The sequence below is a fragment of the Loxodonta africana genome, chromosome 6 (assembly GCF_030014295.1).
Source record: "Loxodonta africana isolate mLoxAfr1 chromosome 6, mLoxAfr1.hap2, whole genome shotgun sequence".
In the NCBI taxonomy this organism is placed as follows: domain Eukaryota; kingdom Metazoa; phylum Chordata; class Mammalia; order Proboscidea; family Elephantidae; genus Loxodonta; species Loxodonta africana.
Genome location: NC_087347.1, coordinates 74,516,838 through 74,533,103, shown reverse-complemented (window position 1 = coordinate 74,533,103; position 16,266 = coordinate 74,516,838).

The following is a 16,266-nucleotide window of genomic DNA, read 5'->3' as shown; positions in this document are numbered from 1 at the left end:
CCATTTTGTGATTGTAATTTTACGTTGAGAGGGTTAGGGTGGGATTGTAACACCACCCTTACTTAGGTTACCTCCCTGATCCAAGGTAAAGGGAGTTTTTGGGGTGTGGCCTGCACCACCTTTTATTCTCAAGAGATAAAAGGAAAGGGAAACAAGCAGAGAGTTGGGGACCTCATACCACCAAGAAAGCGGCACTAGGAGCAGAGCGGGTCCTTTGGACCCAGGGTCCCTGCGCCTGAGAAGCTTCTCGACCAGGGGAAGATTAAGGACAAGGACCTTCCTCCAGAGCTGACAGAGAGATAAAGAGTTCCCCTGGAACCAACACCCTGAATTTGGACTTGTAACCTACTAGATTGCGAAAAAATTAATTTCTTCTTGTTAAAGTCATCCACTGGTGGCATTTCTGTTATGGCAGCACTAGATGACTAAGACATGGGCTTAGGAAAAAAAGAAATGTTAAAATGGAAAGACCTAATGAGACCATCTAGTTTTAATGCCCCTGTTACACAAGTGAGGAAACCGTGACCTTAGAAGATCACAATGTGAGTTGGTGGCAGAACTGGGATGAAATATAATACAATACGATGCGGTAAAATATGATATGCTACAATATAGTCAGCTCGCTGATTTCCTATCACTGTGATTTTTTGCTGTGCTTTAATAAATAACCTGATTCATAAAGGATGATTTTATTGTGTAAAGTGGTTAAGGTAGTTCTTTGGAACCAACATAAAATGAAGGAATGAAACCTCTCCTCCAACAGGATATTTACACGCCTGAGTTCCAAGCATCAATTTAAAATATACAATATTGTCCGTCAAGCTCAAAAGCCAAATATCTGGGACAAATATAACAGCTCTTTGCTCTGACAACAAACATAATAGTCACTACTTGTCAACCAACAAGTGTGCCAAAAATACCAGCTTCTTAAATATACTCCCTTTTGATCTGTTGTTGGGTGCCATAGAGTCAGTTCCCACTCAGAGTAGAACTGCCCCATAGAGTTTTTTCGGGTGCAATCTTGATGGGAGTAGATCTCCTCCTCTTTCTTCCATGGAGCTGCTGGGTGGTTTTGAAACACCAACCTTTCAGTTAGTAGCTGAGTGCTTAACTATTGCACCACCAGGACTCCTCTCTAATTACCACTTAAACTCTCAGCCTCGGTTTCTTCATCTGTAAAATGGGGACAATACAAGCTCCTCCCTCATACAAAGGGTTCTTGTAATAATTAAATGAGATAATCCATGTACAGTACTTAGCTGTATGCCTGGCAACAGTTGGTGCTTCGTAAGTGTTAGCTATTATTATTAATACCTCATTTACTTCCTTTACAATACACCAAGGCAGGTATTTTTGTTCCCATTATGGGGATGAGTAAACCAAGGCTCAGAAAGTCAAGAAACTTGCTGTTATATTGTCTACGGTTTACTTTTATAGACTTTGTTATAAACAGGGTGATGCATCTGTGTGTTTAAGTTAAACTTAATCACCTGCAGGAGTGGTTAGTTAACATCTCAAGCACCCCTTCAGAAACCCACACTTTAGAGACAGCTGTGGGCAAGAGCTTTAAATAACATTATCTGTATCTTCATCAGAGCATCTGTTGATTAGTATAAGAGACATTAGAAATAGTTTTTCATTGGTGAAATGAGTGGCAGTCAACAAGTATGTAGAATAGGAAGCTGTTGTTAGGTGCCATCAAGTTGGTTCCAAGTCATAGCAACTCTATGTACAACAGAACCAAACACTGCCCAGTCCTGTACCATCCTCACTATCGTTATGCTTGAGCCCATTGTTGCAGCCACTGTGTCTGTCAATCCATCTCGTTGAGGGTCTTCCGCTTTTTCGCTGATCCTCTACCAAGCATGATGTCCTTCTCCAGGGACTGATCCCTCCCGATAACAAAGAATAGAAATAGACACTCTTTCTAAGAATAGAAAGAGTGTCCAGCTATTTCTACCCTTGCAGGAACAGACACAAGAGCAGGACTGGCAAACCCAGTGGCCTACCACCTTTAGAGTAGGGCTCTGGACCCAAAGTTCTGTTGCTTCCAGGGCCCCTGCATTAATGCAGGACTCTGTCCTTGGGCCCATGAGAAGGCTGACTGATCTGGATCTCAGAATACTGTTGAGTTTGCCTTGAGTGAAATTTCCATGGAAAAAATCTTGTAGGTGCATCTAGTGAGGTCACTCATCTGTACAGGAACAGGCTGTGTAACTGCTTCTGTCCAGTTTGCCAAGAATGTCTGTGTGTCTGAGAGTTGCTTTCATTAAAACATAACACTGTGAAGAGGTTATTCTGGGGGAGACATAAAGCTCTGACCCTCCTTTAAGTGTGGTAGGCCACTACTATCCAGAAGGACAATTGTTGAATGGCCGAATTGCCTTAGGTTATTTTGCATCTCTTGCCTGTGGCAGAATTCAGCTTGAGGCAAAATTGGAATTTGAACTTCAGTCTGCTTGACTCCAAAATATGTGTCCTTAGCCACCTCATTTTACTGCCTGATAATAGAAGTAACTGAGGACACTTCTCATAGTTCAGTTTAGTACTGTGATGTAAAATGACCCCCCCTTGCAAAAAAAAAAAAAAAAAAAGACTTGTAAAGGATGGATAATTTCCCTAAGAGAGAAGTTTCTTGGTGTCTTGGGCTTAGTTCTCTAGAGAAGTGAAACCACTAAAGCATATAAATATATATAGATAATTTATGTATGTATAAATAATAAAAAAAGTGGGTATATATTTATATCAAGGAAATGGCTCACTTGGTTGTAGAGGCTGGAACATCCCAAGTCCATGGGTCAGGCTGGAGGCTGATTCACGTAGCTGAAGATCATTCAAAAACGGCTGCAGCAATATATCAACAGGGAACTTCCAGAAATTCAGGCCAGTGTGAAAAGAGGACATGGAACCAGGGATATCACTGCTGATGTCAGATGGATCCTGGCTGAAAGCAGAGAACACCAGAAGGATGTTTACGTGTGTTTTACTGACTATGCAAAGGCATTCGACTGTGTGGATCATAACAAATTATGGATAACATTGCAAAGAATGGGAATTCCAGCAGAACACTTAATTGTACTCATGAGGAACCTTTACATAGATCAAAAGGCCTTTGTTCGGACAGAACAAGGGGATACTGATTGGTTTAAGGTCAGGAAAGGTGTGTGTCAGGGTTGTATTCTTTCACCATACCTATTTAATCTGTATGCTGAGCAAATAATCCGAGAAGCTGGACTATATGAAGAAGAACGGGGCCTCGGGATTGGAGGAAGATTCATTAACAACCTGGGTTATGCAGATGACACAACCTTGCTTGCTGAAAGTGAAGAGGACTTGAAGCACTTACTAATGAAGATCAAAGACCACAGCCTTCAGTATGGATTGCGCTTCAACATAAAATAAAAATCCTCACAACTGGACCAACGAGCAACATCATGATAAACGGAGAAAAGATCGAAGTTGTCAAGGATTTCATTTTACTTGGATCCACAATCAACACTCATGGAAGCAGCAGTCAAGAAATCAAAAGACTCTCTGTTCATGCCACTTGCTCTGCCTGGAAGCCTTTCAATTCTTTCAGTTCCCTTGCAAGGCCCAGCCAGAGCTCACCTCCTGGGAGCAGCTCTTCTAACTGCTCTTTTAGGGGTAAGAAAGAGCTGGAACCGCACTTCCCTTACTCTGTAGCAGGGCAATACTTCAGTCTACATTATTTGGCAACGCATTAAGCGTGCACTGCCTTGACACGTTTCTTGTCTTAAACCTGCATCTTGTTGTTGTTACCTGCGTTTGCCAGACCACAACCATCTGGGGCTTTCATGGAAAAGTAACAATTAGTACCGTGTTTCTAGGCTCTGTCCCTATCTACCGAGGCAGGTCACTCTGTCACCCTTGAGGAAGCCCTCATTGTGAGCGTCCCCAGAGTGGCCCACATGTGGCCTGAACACTGTCCTCTTTCTCCTGTGATGACTCTGACTGGTGGTGATGTCTCCTGCTGATGATGCTGCAGGGGGTCCTGCTGATGATGCCCACCAAGGTGGTGTTGATCCATGGCCCCCCTGAGTTGAGACCACCCTGGATGTTCCACTCACACTGCTGGAGTCCCTCAGTAGGTTGACCCTGAGTTGGCCTTTTGGCTGAGTGATGAGGACTCTTCATCTCTGTGTTCTTTGTTTCATGGGTCCAGAGCAATGGGGCTTACAAGATTTTTAGTTCTTCCCATTTTATTTGCTGTCCCCTCCTTCTAGAACATGGGTGGGAGTCCAGTGGGACTGAACCCTTTGGCCCCAGAGTGCCAATGCTTGTCTAAGTTATGTTTGCTGCACTTTCTTTCCCTCAGGGTGAGCTCTTTCCCAGGAGGCCTCTCAGTACTAATATGCTCCAGCAAGTCCTGGCCTACAGGCTGTCCCCATTACCCCGTAGGATTTCTGCAATAACCTTATGAAGATGCTTTCTCTGTCTCCAGCTGAAGTCCAAAGGGGTAAAATGGCTTGCCCAGGTTGCCCAGAAAATTAGTGACAGAACCAGGCTTCCTGGTGACCAGATTAGTGCTTTTTCTACACACCAGCAGCTTTCTGGCTTTTTTTTTTTTCTTTCTTTCTAATCCAACATATCTTTTTCTTGAAATGAAAATTTTCAGAAGCCCAACATGTAAAACAAAGAGAGTAGGAATGCCTCTAGATGAAAACAAGGTGAACATGGGGCTCCTACAGCTCAGCTGCCCCTTCCTCAAGGATAGCTGGGCCCTGAGTTTTGTTTGAGGAAAATACCAGTTGCCGTGGAGTCCTGTGCAATCCATGGAGACGTCTCGGGTGTCAGAGAAGAACTGTGTTTCACAGGGTTTTCAGTGGCTTCTTTTTGGGAAGTAGATCACCAGGACTTTCTTCCAGGGTGCCTCCGGGTGGACTTGAACCACCAACCTTTCGATTAGCAGCCCAGCTCGTTAACCGCTTGCACTACCCAGGGACCCTTGTCTGAGGAAGGCTGTACCAAGCCAGCCTCCCAGAGGACCCAGTCTCATGCAGGATGCAGATGGGTTCCTGCTTAAATTGAAAAGGGACATTTCCCATCTACAAGGGACTCACGTTCATTTCCACACGGGCTGGAAAGAAACCCAGTTTTATCTGCTGGTGATTTGTTCTTTCTATCTCCCTGTCACTTCTTGAGGGCTTGAGTTACATCTCCAGCCTCTGTGTGCTTAATCTCTCTCTCAGCCCACCTCCCAGCCAGCTCCTTAGCTGAGACTCTTTTATCCTGGCAGGTGACCACCATAAGCCTTTAAGGGGCAGTAAAATGAGAGAAATAATCAGAGGCCCCAAGGCTGCTCTAGGTGTTTGTTTGGTCTCAGCCACACTCCCTCTGAGCTTCAGGTTTTCCATTCAAGCTCGTGAATACCACACCCAGGGCATTACAGCTGAGTTCTCTCTAGCTGAGCCAGAGTTTGTAGACACTGGGAAAAAATGTGCTGAAGAGGTAAGACTGTTATCCTGTGGGGACTTACCCTGGGAGCCTCAGCCGGGCCCAGCAGCACTGGGTGCTGAGAAGGTCTGCCATGTGTGGTGGAAAATGTGAGGTGAGCTGCACCAGAAGCCCTAGCCTCTCTCTGCATAACTGCAGAATGAGCAAGCAGCAAGGTGAGATGTGTATAGGCCATCTAGAATGACTCATGAGAGCTCCACCTAATAAATGAATGTCTCACACCTTCCTGGATATGATTTAGGAGATGCTCTACTCTTTTTTTTTGAAAAAGCCTCCCCAAATGCCACAAACTGCAAACCCCAGACTTTATGTTTTCCGAGTAGGGAAATACAAAGCAATAGAGGGGAGGTGGATTCCAGAATGACGCTTAGAGACACCTCCATGTTTCAGGTGCATATTCTGGATTAAAACGACTCTTGACCTTGGGGAGACTCTTCCAATAGTGTGGCCACTTGTCTGCACTCCCTGAAGCTGCATATTCCATGGCCCGTGGCTATTCCCCTGGTCTCACTCTTGATGGCAGCTCTGGGGTATTGATGTGTAACCATACCTCCCATTTGCATAGCAGTTTATATTTCCGGAAACACTTTCCCATATGTATCAGACAGAATTCAGTGTAGACAACAGAAACCACTTTAGTAGTATAAGCAGAAAGGGATTTAATATTTGGAATTAGGTACTTACAAAACATTTGGAAAAGCTGGAAGAGCAAGCTTCAGGCTGGGCCCCAAGGAATGACACCCAGAGCTGCGTTCCAGAATTGGCCTGCCAAGACAGCATCTTCTTCTGTGACAATTAGAAAGCTACTGCCAGAAATTTGGGCTTTAAGAATATACTACCTTTGTTGTAAGTTGGGGGTTAGTACCTTGGCTCCAGAGCCAGGTGACTCCAGCTTCAATCTGTACCAGCAACATGCATACCTCATGCCTGACTCTCTCCCTCCTTAACTTTCTAAATTCAAGTCCTACGCACATCAGATTGGTGGAACCCAAATCATATCTGGAGACATAGCTGCAAGGGAGCCTGGAAACTGTAGGTTTTAGCTTTCTAGTCTCTGCAGCACAAGAAGGCACACTAGAAAGTTGGAAAAGATATCTTTTCTGTATCTGCTATCCCATACAATATCTCACTGTATTCACAGGAAATCTGAAAAGTGACAGGAGAGGTGTTATCATCATTTAACACAAGGGGAAGGGGAGTGATCATGGAGCTACAAGAAAATAACAAGGAGACTGGGGACAAGTCAGGGATGGTGTCTCTGAATAAGTAAAGTTTCTGTTGAGGTCTGAAGAATACTAGGAGTTAAGCCAGATGAAGATCTGAGCCGGAAGAGTATTCCAGGCAGGGGGAATAGTACGTGTACAGGTTCTATGACTGGAGAGGGCACGATTCAACTGCAGAACTGAGAGAATATGGGGCATGGCTGCAGGGCAGGGGGAGGAGGGTATGAATGAGCCTGGAGAGGCACCAGGGACAGACAGGCAAGTCCTGTAGGAATTTGGCCTTTGTCCTCAGAGGAATGGGAAGCCATTTAAGGACTCTGGAGTGGGATAGCTGGGTTAGGTGTGTGTGTGACATGATCATATTTATATTTGGAAAGGTCTCTCTGGTGGAAGTGTGTCTTCTGACACTGTGCCTGTATTTGCTCACCACAGCCCACAATTTACCACCAAACTACCAATCTCCTGTATTGCTAAAGATGTTGTATTTTTGCATCATTTTCTTCTTTCACTCCAAGCAGCACAAGAGGAAAAAAAAACAAGAAGAAGTCTACAAATCTTGGAAGGTATTATTAGGGTTTTTTGCATTTGCACAATCAAAGCCTCCAAGGGAAACAATTAATTTCCTTTCTAGCTGCTTTCAGACTTTAGCGAGGCCTTTGGAGTAGGCTGTTTGAAAATACTTCTGCATATTGTTCATCGAGTGGAGATCAACAAGGTGTGGAAATGAATCAGCGGGCGAGGCCTCTGATGGAGCTTCTAGTCCTCTAGAAATTGGCTGGTTGCTTAGTGGCCATGGCTTCCGCAGTGGTGGGAGCTATGTTTTAGCTCGGTGGAGGGTGGGTCTTCTTTCATTGATCACAACTTCTGGGGCTTGGGAGTATATGATGGAGGCCAGTCTCAATGAGATCAGAGATCAGAAATTTAAAAAACTGTCAGAGAATTTCTGTACTCTAAAGAGGGCTTTTTTTTTTTTTTTTCTTTTTAAAGAGGGCACACATTTCTAAAAGAGCCAGCCCCCAGGTCCCTCAGGACTAGACTTCCTCCTGAAATCTTTCTTCCCTGAGGAACTAAAATCTGCAGGGCTGTCCCCCAACAAGTATGAAGGAAGTCTCCGGGAACTGTTCACCCAGTTGGAAGCCTGGTCTCTGGGTTCTAGCTTCCTGATCAGGTTGTGAGTTCCTTGTGAGAAGGAATCGTGTCTTTTATATGTCTTTGTATTCCTTTTTAACACCCAATATATTCACTAATCCTGAGATTCTTCTTTCTTTGGGTCATGGATGCCATGGCGTGTGGAGTTCATGGATCTCAGGTTAAGAATTCTTGTTTTGGCTAAACCCCACAGGGCTTCTCAGCAGTGAACCTCTTTCAGATGCTCCCGAGCCTATACACTGAGTGTCTTAGTTATCTAGTGCTGTCATAACAGAAATACCACAAATGGATGGCTTTAACAAAGAGAAATTTATTCTGTCACAGTTTAGGAGGCTGGAAGTCCGAATTCAGGGTGTCAGCTTCAGGGGAAGGCCTTCTCTCTCTGTTGGCTCTGGGGGAAGGTCCTTGTCATCAATCTTCCTTGGTCAAGGAGCTTCTCAGAGCTGGGACCCTGGGTCCAAAGTAAGCACTATTTTCCTGGCTCTATTTCTTGGTGTTATGAGGTCCCCCTGTCTCTCTGCTCACTCTTTTATATCTCAAAAGAGACTGACTCAAGATACAACCTAATCTTGGGAGCTGTGCCTAATTAACGTAACTGCCTCTAATCCTGCCTCATTAACATCATAGAGGTAGGATTTACAACACATAGGAAAATCACATCAGATGACAAAATGGTGGACAATCCCGCAATACTGGGAATCATGGCCTGGTCAAGTTGACACACAATTTGGGGGGACACAATTCAATCCATAACACTGGAGGTTGTTCATACTGTTCCTGAGACCAATGGCCAGGCACAGAAAGTGTGCCCTGTGATGTTATTCCTGGGACTGCTAGTGGAAACAGCTGCAGTCCTTACGGGCATACTGGCAAATCACTCTGCTTGCAGAGGTATGCAGAGCCAGAGTTGGTCGGTGGATGCACTTTGGGGCCGATATTTGACAACCCTTTAAGTGAGCGGGCCAAAGATAACAATGCCTATTGCTTGCCTTGTGCCTCTTTCATTGGTGTCATTTGTTTCCCAGAAGAGTTGCTAAGGTAGGGAGCACTGTAGACCCAATTTGGCAGAAGTACTGGCTGCCTTTCAAAACCACTGTTACCCTCCTGGAGAGTGCATTGGATTGTGGGAAACTGGTGGCTCTTTTTATGAGAACTCAAAGTGTGTTGGGTTTGATGCTCTGAAGCTAACTTCTTTGCTCAATTTGAGCAACACTTGGTCATCTCTGCTTCTTCGTATACTCACCAAATGGGGATAAAAACTCTAGAGAATTATTTCTGTTTCTATTGAGATTCTGAAAGAAATATACACCAAGAACCCAAAGCATTACACATTTTTTCTCTTAAAAAAAGATAATGCTGAAGTTATAAAATGGATGATTAATGAAGTAGCATATTATGAACAAAGCATCTCAATGAGGAGATAAACTTGTTGACTTTTTTAGCATAGGTATTCTGTGTGTGTGTGTGTGTATTTATATTAAAAGTAACCAGTTTCCTGAAAACACCTAACCTACTCCTGGCCAAGAGGCTCTTTTCCTGTGCTTTAGTGCATCATGAAGCTGTCTCCACAGTGTGTTGGTGAGGAAGTGGGTGACTCATGGGGATTTATGACAGATCCCTGAGTCAGTCTTACACACAGACACACACACATGAGTCACCCCTTCAGGCTCTAAGACAGCAATGATTTGGATGCCAGAGAAATGTGCCTGGGACACGTTAGACGGTGGCCTCATGCCCATTACCAGCACATTCCTGGGCAGCCCCTCCTGTGGCTTAGTAATAAACTGAAGCTGTGTCCACAGCACCCAACTCCAGGCCCAGCCTTACCTCTCTGTCTCTAAGAGATAGCCTGAATGGTGGCAGCAATGGAGAGCATTTGGTCCTGGAGTACCACCTTGCCACTTACCTGCTTGTGGGGCATCTATTCCTGGGACCTTTTCACACCTGATGTGAGTGATGCTGCATTGGGCATATGGACTGGCTGGTGTGTTGTGGCATGGTCAGGTTAATCAGAGTGCTAGTCTTTCATCTTAATGGTAGCTGTTTGGAATCCACTCAGTTCTATTTACAAGTGGAGTACTGGCCTAGATGTGCTGTGTTTAAACTTGGGTCTGCCACTAACTAGTTTTGTTATCATAGTAAATCACGTCAGTTCTCTGGCCTCAGTTTCCTCACGTTTAAAATGAAGGAGTTGGGTTAGATTAGGATTGGCAAGCCCATAGCTCATGTATTCCCACCCTACCCTACACCCACAGTATGGGGATCTCTCACTCCTCATAGCACTCTTATCCTCTAAGTCTGGATGTGAGTGATGGTCCTTCTCAGACAGCCCTCTAGGTATCACGACCAATTGATTAGGGTTAGCACTGAAGTGAGAACTATTTGCTATCCTAAAAGCTAAATTGGTGGTATTTAACCTTGGCTACACATCAGAATCACTGAAAAGTTTTTACAAAATACAAATGTCTGAACCTTATCCATAGGAATCCTGATTTAATTGGACTGGGATGAATCCAGGTGTTGGTATATTTTAAGAGCTCTCCAGGTGATCCTACTGTGTAGCCAGAGCTGAGATCTAATAAGTTACATGTTCACGAAGACCCCTTCACGAGATAATATTCAATGACTGTAATAGTCAATGGTAGCTGTTGGCATTGTTGTTGTTAGGTGCCATTGAGTAGATTCTGACTCATAGAGACCCTATATGCAACAGAGAGAATACTACCCAGCCCTGTGCCATCCTCACAATTGTTGACTATGCTTGAGCCCATCGTTGCAGCCACTGTATCAATCCATGTCAGTCCATCTCCTTGAGGATCTTCCTCTTTTTCGCTGACCTTCTACTTTACCAAGCATGATACCCTTTTTCAGGGACTGGTCCTTCCTAATAACATGTCCTAAGTACCTGAGACAAAGTCTCACCATTCTCACTTCTCAGGAGCGTTCTGGCTGTACTTCTTCCAAGCCAGGTTTGTTCGTTCTTCTGGCAGTGCATAGTATATTCAGTATTCTTTGCCAACACTACAATTCGAAAGCATCAACTCTTCAGTCTTCCTTTTTCATTGTCTAGCTTTCACATGCATATGAGGCAATTGAAAATACCATGGCTTAGATCAGGTGCCCGTAATCCTCAAAGTGACATCTTTGCTTTTCAACACTTTAAAGAGGTCTTCTGCAGCAGATTTGTCCAATGCAATATGTCATTTGATTTCTTGACTGTTGCTTCCGTGGTCATTGAAAGTGGATTCAAGTAAAATGAAATCCTTGACAGCTTCACTATTTTCACTGTTTATCATGATGCTGATTGGTCTAGTTGTGAGGATTTTTGTTTTCTTTTTGTTGAGGTGTAATCCATACTGAAGGGTCTTCACTTTCGAGTCCTCTTCACTTTCAGCAAGCAAGATTGTGTCATCTGCATATTGCAGGTTGTTGAAGAGTCTTTCTCTAATCCTGAAGCTGCATTCTTCTTCATATACTCCAGTTTCTTGGATTATTTGCTCAGCATACAGATTGAATAAGTATGGTGAAAGGATACGATGTTGACACACATCTTTCCTGATTTTAAACCATGCAGTACCCCCTTGTTCTATTCCAATGACTGCCTCTTGGTCTATGTACAGGTTAATCATGAGCATAATTAGGTGTTCTAAAATTCCCATTCTTTGCAGTGTTATTCGTAATTTGTTATGATCCACACAGTCGCATGCTTTGTATAGCCAATAAAACAAGGTAAACATCTTTCTGGTATTTTCTGCCTTCAGCCAAGATCCATCTGACATCAGTAATGATATCCCTGGTTCCACGTCCTTTTCTGAATCTGGCTTGAATTTCTGGCAGCTCCCTGTCAATGTACTGCTGAAACTGTTTTTGAATTATCTTCAGCAAAATTTTACTTGCATTTTATATTAATGATATTGTTCGATAATTTCTTCATTCTGTTAGATCATCTTTCTTTGGAATGGGCACGAATATGGATCTCTTCCAATCAGTTGGTCAGATAGCTGTCTTCCAAATCTCTTGGCATAGACGAGTGAGTGCTTCCAGTGTTGTATCTATTTGTTAAAACATCTCAGTTGGTATTCTGTCAATTCCTGGAGACTTGTTTTTTGCCAATGCCTTCAGTTCAGCTTGAACGTCTTCCTTCAATACCATTGATTGTCGATCACAAGCTACCACCTGAAATATTTGAACATTGACCAATCCTTTTTAGTATAGTCACTCTTGTGTATTCCTTCCATCTTCATTTGATGCTTCCTGTGTCATTCAATATTTTCCCCATAGAGTCCTTCGATATTGCAACTTGTGGCTTGAGTTTTTTCTTCAGTTCTTTCAGTTTGAGAAATACTGAGCGTGTTCTTCCCTTTTGGCTTTCTAACTCCAGGTCTTTGAACATGTCATTATAATACTTCACTTTGTCTTCTTCTCCTTTCACCCTTTGGAATCCTCTGTTCAGCTCTTTTACTTCATCATTTCTTCCATTCTCTTTAGCAACTCTACGTTCAAGAGCAAGTTGCAGAGTCTCTTCTGATATCCATTTTGGTCTTTTCTTTCCTGTCTTTTCAACGACCTTTTGCTTTCTTCATGTCTGATGTCCTGGATGTCTTCCCACAACTTGTCCGGTCTTTGGTCACTAGTATTCAATGAGTCAAAATCTATTCTTGAGATGGTCTCTAAATTCAGGTGGGATATACTCAAGGTCATACTTTGGCTCTTGTAGACTTGCTTTAATTTTCTTTGGCTTCAACTCGAACTTGCATATGAGCAATTAATGGTCTGTTAGTCAGTTGGCCCCCTGGCTTTGTTCCGACTGATAATATTGAGCTTTTCCATCATCTCTTTCCACGCATATAGTAGATTTGATTTCTGTGTATTCCATCTGGCGAGGTCCACATGTATAGTTACCGTTTATGTTGTTGAAAAATGGTATTTGCAATGAATAAGTCACTGGTCTTGCAAAATTCTATCATGTGGTCTCCATGTTGTTTCTGTCACCAAGGCCATATTTTCCAACTACTGATCCTTCTTTGTTTCCAACTTTCACATTCCAATCACCAGTAACTGTCAGTGCATCTTGATTGCATGTTTCATCAATTTCAGACGGCAGAAGTTGGTAAAAATCTTCGGTTTCTTCGTCTTTGGCCTTAGTGGTTGGTGCATAAATTTGAATAATAGTCATATTGGTCTTCCTTGTAGACATATGGATATTATCCTATCACTGACAGCATTGTACTTCAGGACGGATCTTGAAATCTGTTCTTTTTGACAATGAATGTGACAGCATTCGTTTTCAATTTCTCTTTCCCAGCATAGTAGATCATATGATTGTCTGATTCAAAATTGCCAATAACAGTCCATTTCAGCTCACCAATGCCTAAGATATCTATCTTCAAGTATTCCATTTCATTTTTGACAGCTTCCAGTTTTCCTAGATTCATACTATGAATATGAATCTGTTGGCATTAAAATGGCAGAAATTATTGGGTCAGTTGGGTCAAGCTCTGGTGGCAAGAACATTAGGTTGAGAATCAGGAGACCTGATTCTTGTTCTTGTTTTCACTCCAAATTCATGCATGATCTTGGGGGAATTATTTATTTTTGAATGTTAGTTTCCACGTATGTGTGTAAACTGTGAGTATAATAATCTCTTGAACTTCCTATTTCACCATCTTTTTAGGAGGATGAAATGGTAATAGATGTGTAAGGGGAAAGTGCTACATGTTATTTCATTTTTATAACCCAAGTACCCCAGAATACTTTTTTAAAAATGTGAGATAAAAATTTGAATCTGTCCCTTATGAGGATTTTGAGAAGATTCAGTGAGATAGCATACACAACAGCCCCTAGCATGACACCTGGTACGTGTGCAATAGATGCTTGTTGGAAAATTTTGATGATGATTCTTGTAACAACAAGTGTCTAATGGAGTTCTACGCACCCTCAGAGCAAGGGTATGCTCGTGTCTGTGATGGTTTTGTCAGAACTGGTCATTTATTTGATTATTCTAAAGTAAAAAAAAAAAATGCATGTAATACCTAAAATAGCACTACAGAATATTCAAATGATTGAGAAGTAAAAAGAGTAAAATGTGAAAGCCCTCTTTACCTTTCCTGCCCCATCCTTCCCCTCTCTGCTGGAATGATGTAACTTCTGATGGTGATTAGAGTTTATCTCTCCAGGCCTCTTTCAATACATTTATATATGTCACACACACACACACAACAAAAATTTTTCTAAGAGAAATGGGATCATGCTATATATTATTCTACAGTTTGTTTAATAATACATTTTTGGCATCTTTCCATAACATTTGGCAAGTTATTTAATCTCTTTATATCTTGGTTTCCTCATCTGTAAATGAGGGTAATAATATAAGATCAAGAGAAATACTGAATTAGTTAATATTTATAAAGCACTCAAAACAATACCTAGCGCTTTTCTATGGTTAAGCTCACAGTAAATCTTTCAGAATTTTTTTCCACTAAATAAATGTTTATTAGATAACAGTGTAAAAATTAAAAAAAAAAAATTCTTTATCTTCATTTGTGCTGAATTAGGGCTGATTGCAAAAAATACTCCCTGCCAAGTTGAAATTTGGTAAAGAGACCATCTTGAAAGAATGTAGATGCTTTACTGACCCTTCATATTTCACACAATGCATGATGGGCACTAGGACCCAAGTTTGGAGATCTCAATGATTTTGTCACAGTGAATTTCCTGATCTCGGCCTTTTCATTTCACTTCTGTGCATCAATTTCTCAACTGGAAAGCTAAGTACGATACCCATCAAGTAAGAGCTGCTGAGAGGAACTCATTACCAGCTCATGTTGTTGGGTACATGGAGTTGACTCCTAGCGATCCCATGTGACCAAGAAGAACTGTCCCATAGGGTTTTGTTGGCTGTAATCTTTTTATTATTATTATTGTGCTTTAAGTGAAAGTTTACAAATCAAGTCAGTCTCTCAAACAAAAACTTATATACAGCTTGCTACATACTCCCAATTGCTCTCCCCCTAATGAGACAGCCCACTCCCTCCCTCCATTCTCTCTTTTCGTGTCCATTTCACCAGGTTCTAACTCCTTCTACCCCCTCATCTCCCCTCCAGGCAGGAGATGCCAACATAGTCTCAAGTGTCCACCTGATCCAAGAAGCTCACTCCTCACCAGCATTCCTCTCCAACCCATTGTTCAGTCCAACCCGTCTGAAGCGTTGGCTTTGGGAATGGTTCCCGTCCTGGGCCAACAGAAGGTCTGGGAGCCATGACCACCAGGGCCCTTCTAGTCTCAGTCAGACCATTAAGTCTGGTCTTTTTATGAGAATTTGGGGTCTGCATCCCACTGGTCTCCTGCTCCCTCAGGGGTTCTCTGTTGTATTCCCTGTCAGGGCAGTCATCGGTTGTAGCTGGGCACCATCTAGTTCTTCTGGTATCAGGCTGTTGTAGTCTCTGGTTTATGTGGCCCTTTCTGTCTCTTGGGCTAGTAATTACCTTGTGTCCTTGGTGTTCTTCATTCTCCTTTGATCCAGGTGGGCTGAGACCAATTGATGAGTCTTAGATGGCCACTTGCCAGCATTTAAGACCCCAGATACCTCTTTCAAGGTGGGATGTAGAATGTTTTCTTAATAGATTTTATTATGCCAATTGACTTAAATGTCCCCTGAAACCATGGTCCCCAAACCCCTGCCCCTGCTACACTGGCCTTCGAAGAGTTCAGTTTATTCAGGAAACTTCTTTGCTTTTGGTTTAGCCCAGTTGTGCTGACCTCGCCTGTATTGTGTGATGTCTTTCTCTTCACCTAAAGTAGTTCTTATCCACTATCTAATTAGTGAATAACCCTCTCCTACCCTCCCTCCCTCCCCTCTCTTGTAACATTCAAAGAATATTTTCTTCTGTGTTTAAACTATTTTTTGAGTTCTTATAATAGTGGTCTTATATAATATTTGTCCTTTTGCAACTGACTAATTTCACTCAGCATAATGCCTTCCAGATTCCTCCATGTTATGAAATGTTTCACAGATTCATCACTGTTCTTTATCTATGCATAGTATTCCATTGTATGAATATAACATAATTTGTTTATCCATTCATCCCTTGATGGGCGCCTTCGTTGCTTGCATTTTTTTGCTATTGTAAACAGTGCTGCAGTGAACATGGGTGTGCATATATCTGTTCGTGTAAAGGCTCTTATTTCTCTAGGATATATTCCAAGGAGTGGGATTGCTGGGTGGTATGGTAGTTCTATTTCTAGCTTTTTAAGGAAGAGCCAAATTGATTTCCAAAGTAGTTGTACAATTTTGCATTCCCACCAGTAGTATATAAGTGTTTCTGTCTCTCCACAACCTCTCCAACATTTCTTATTTTTTGGATTAATGCCAGCCTTGTTGGAGTGAGATGGAATCTCATTGTAGTTTTGATTTGCATTT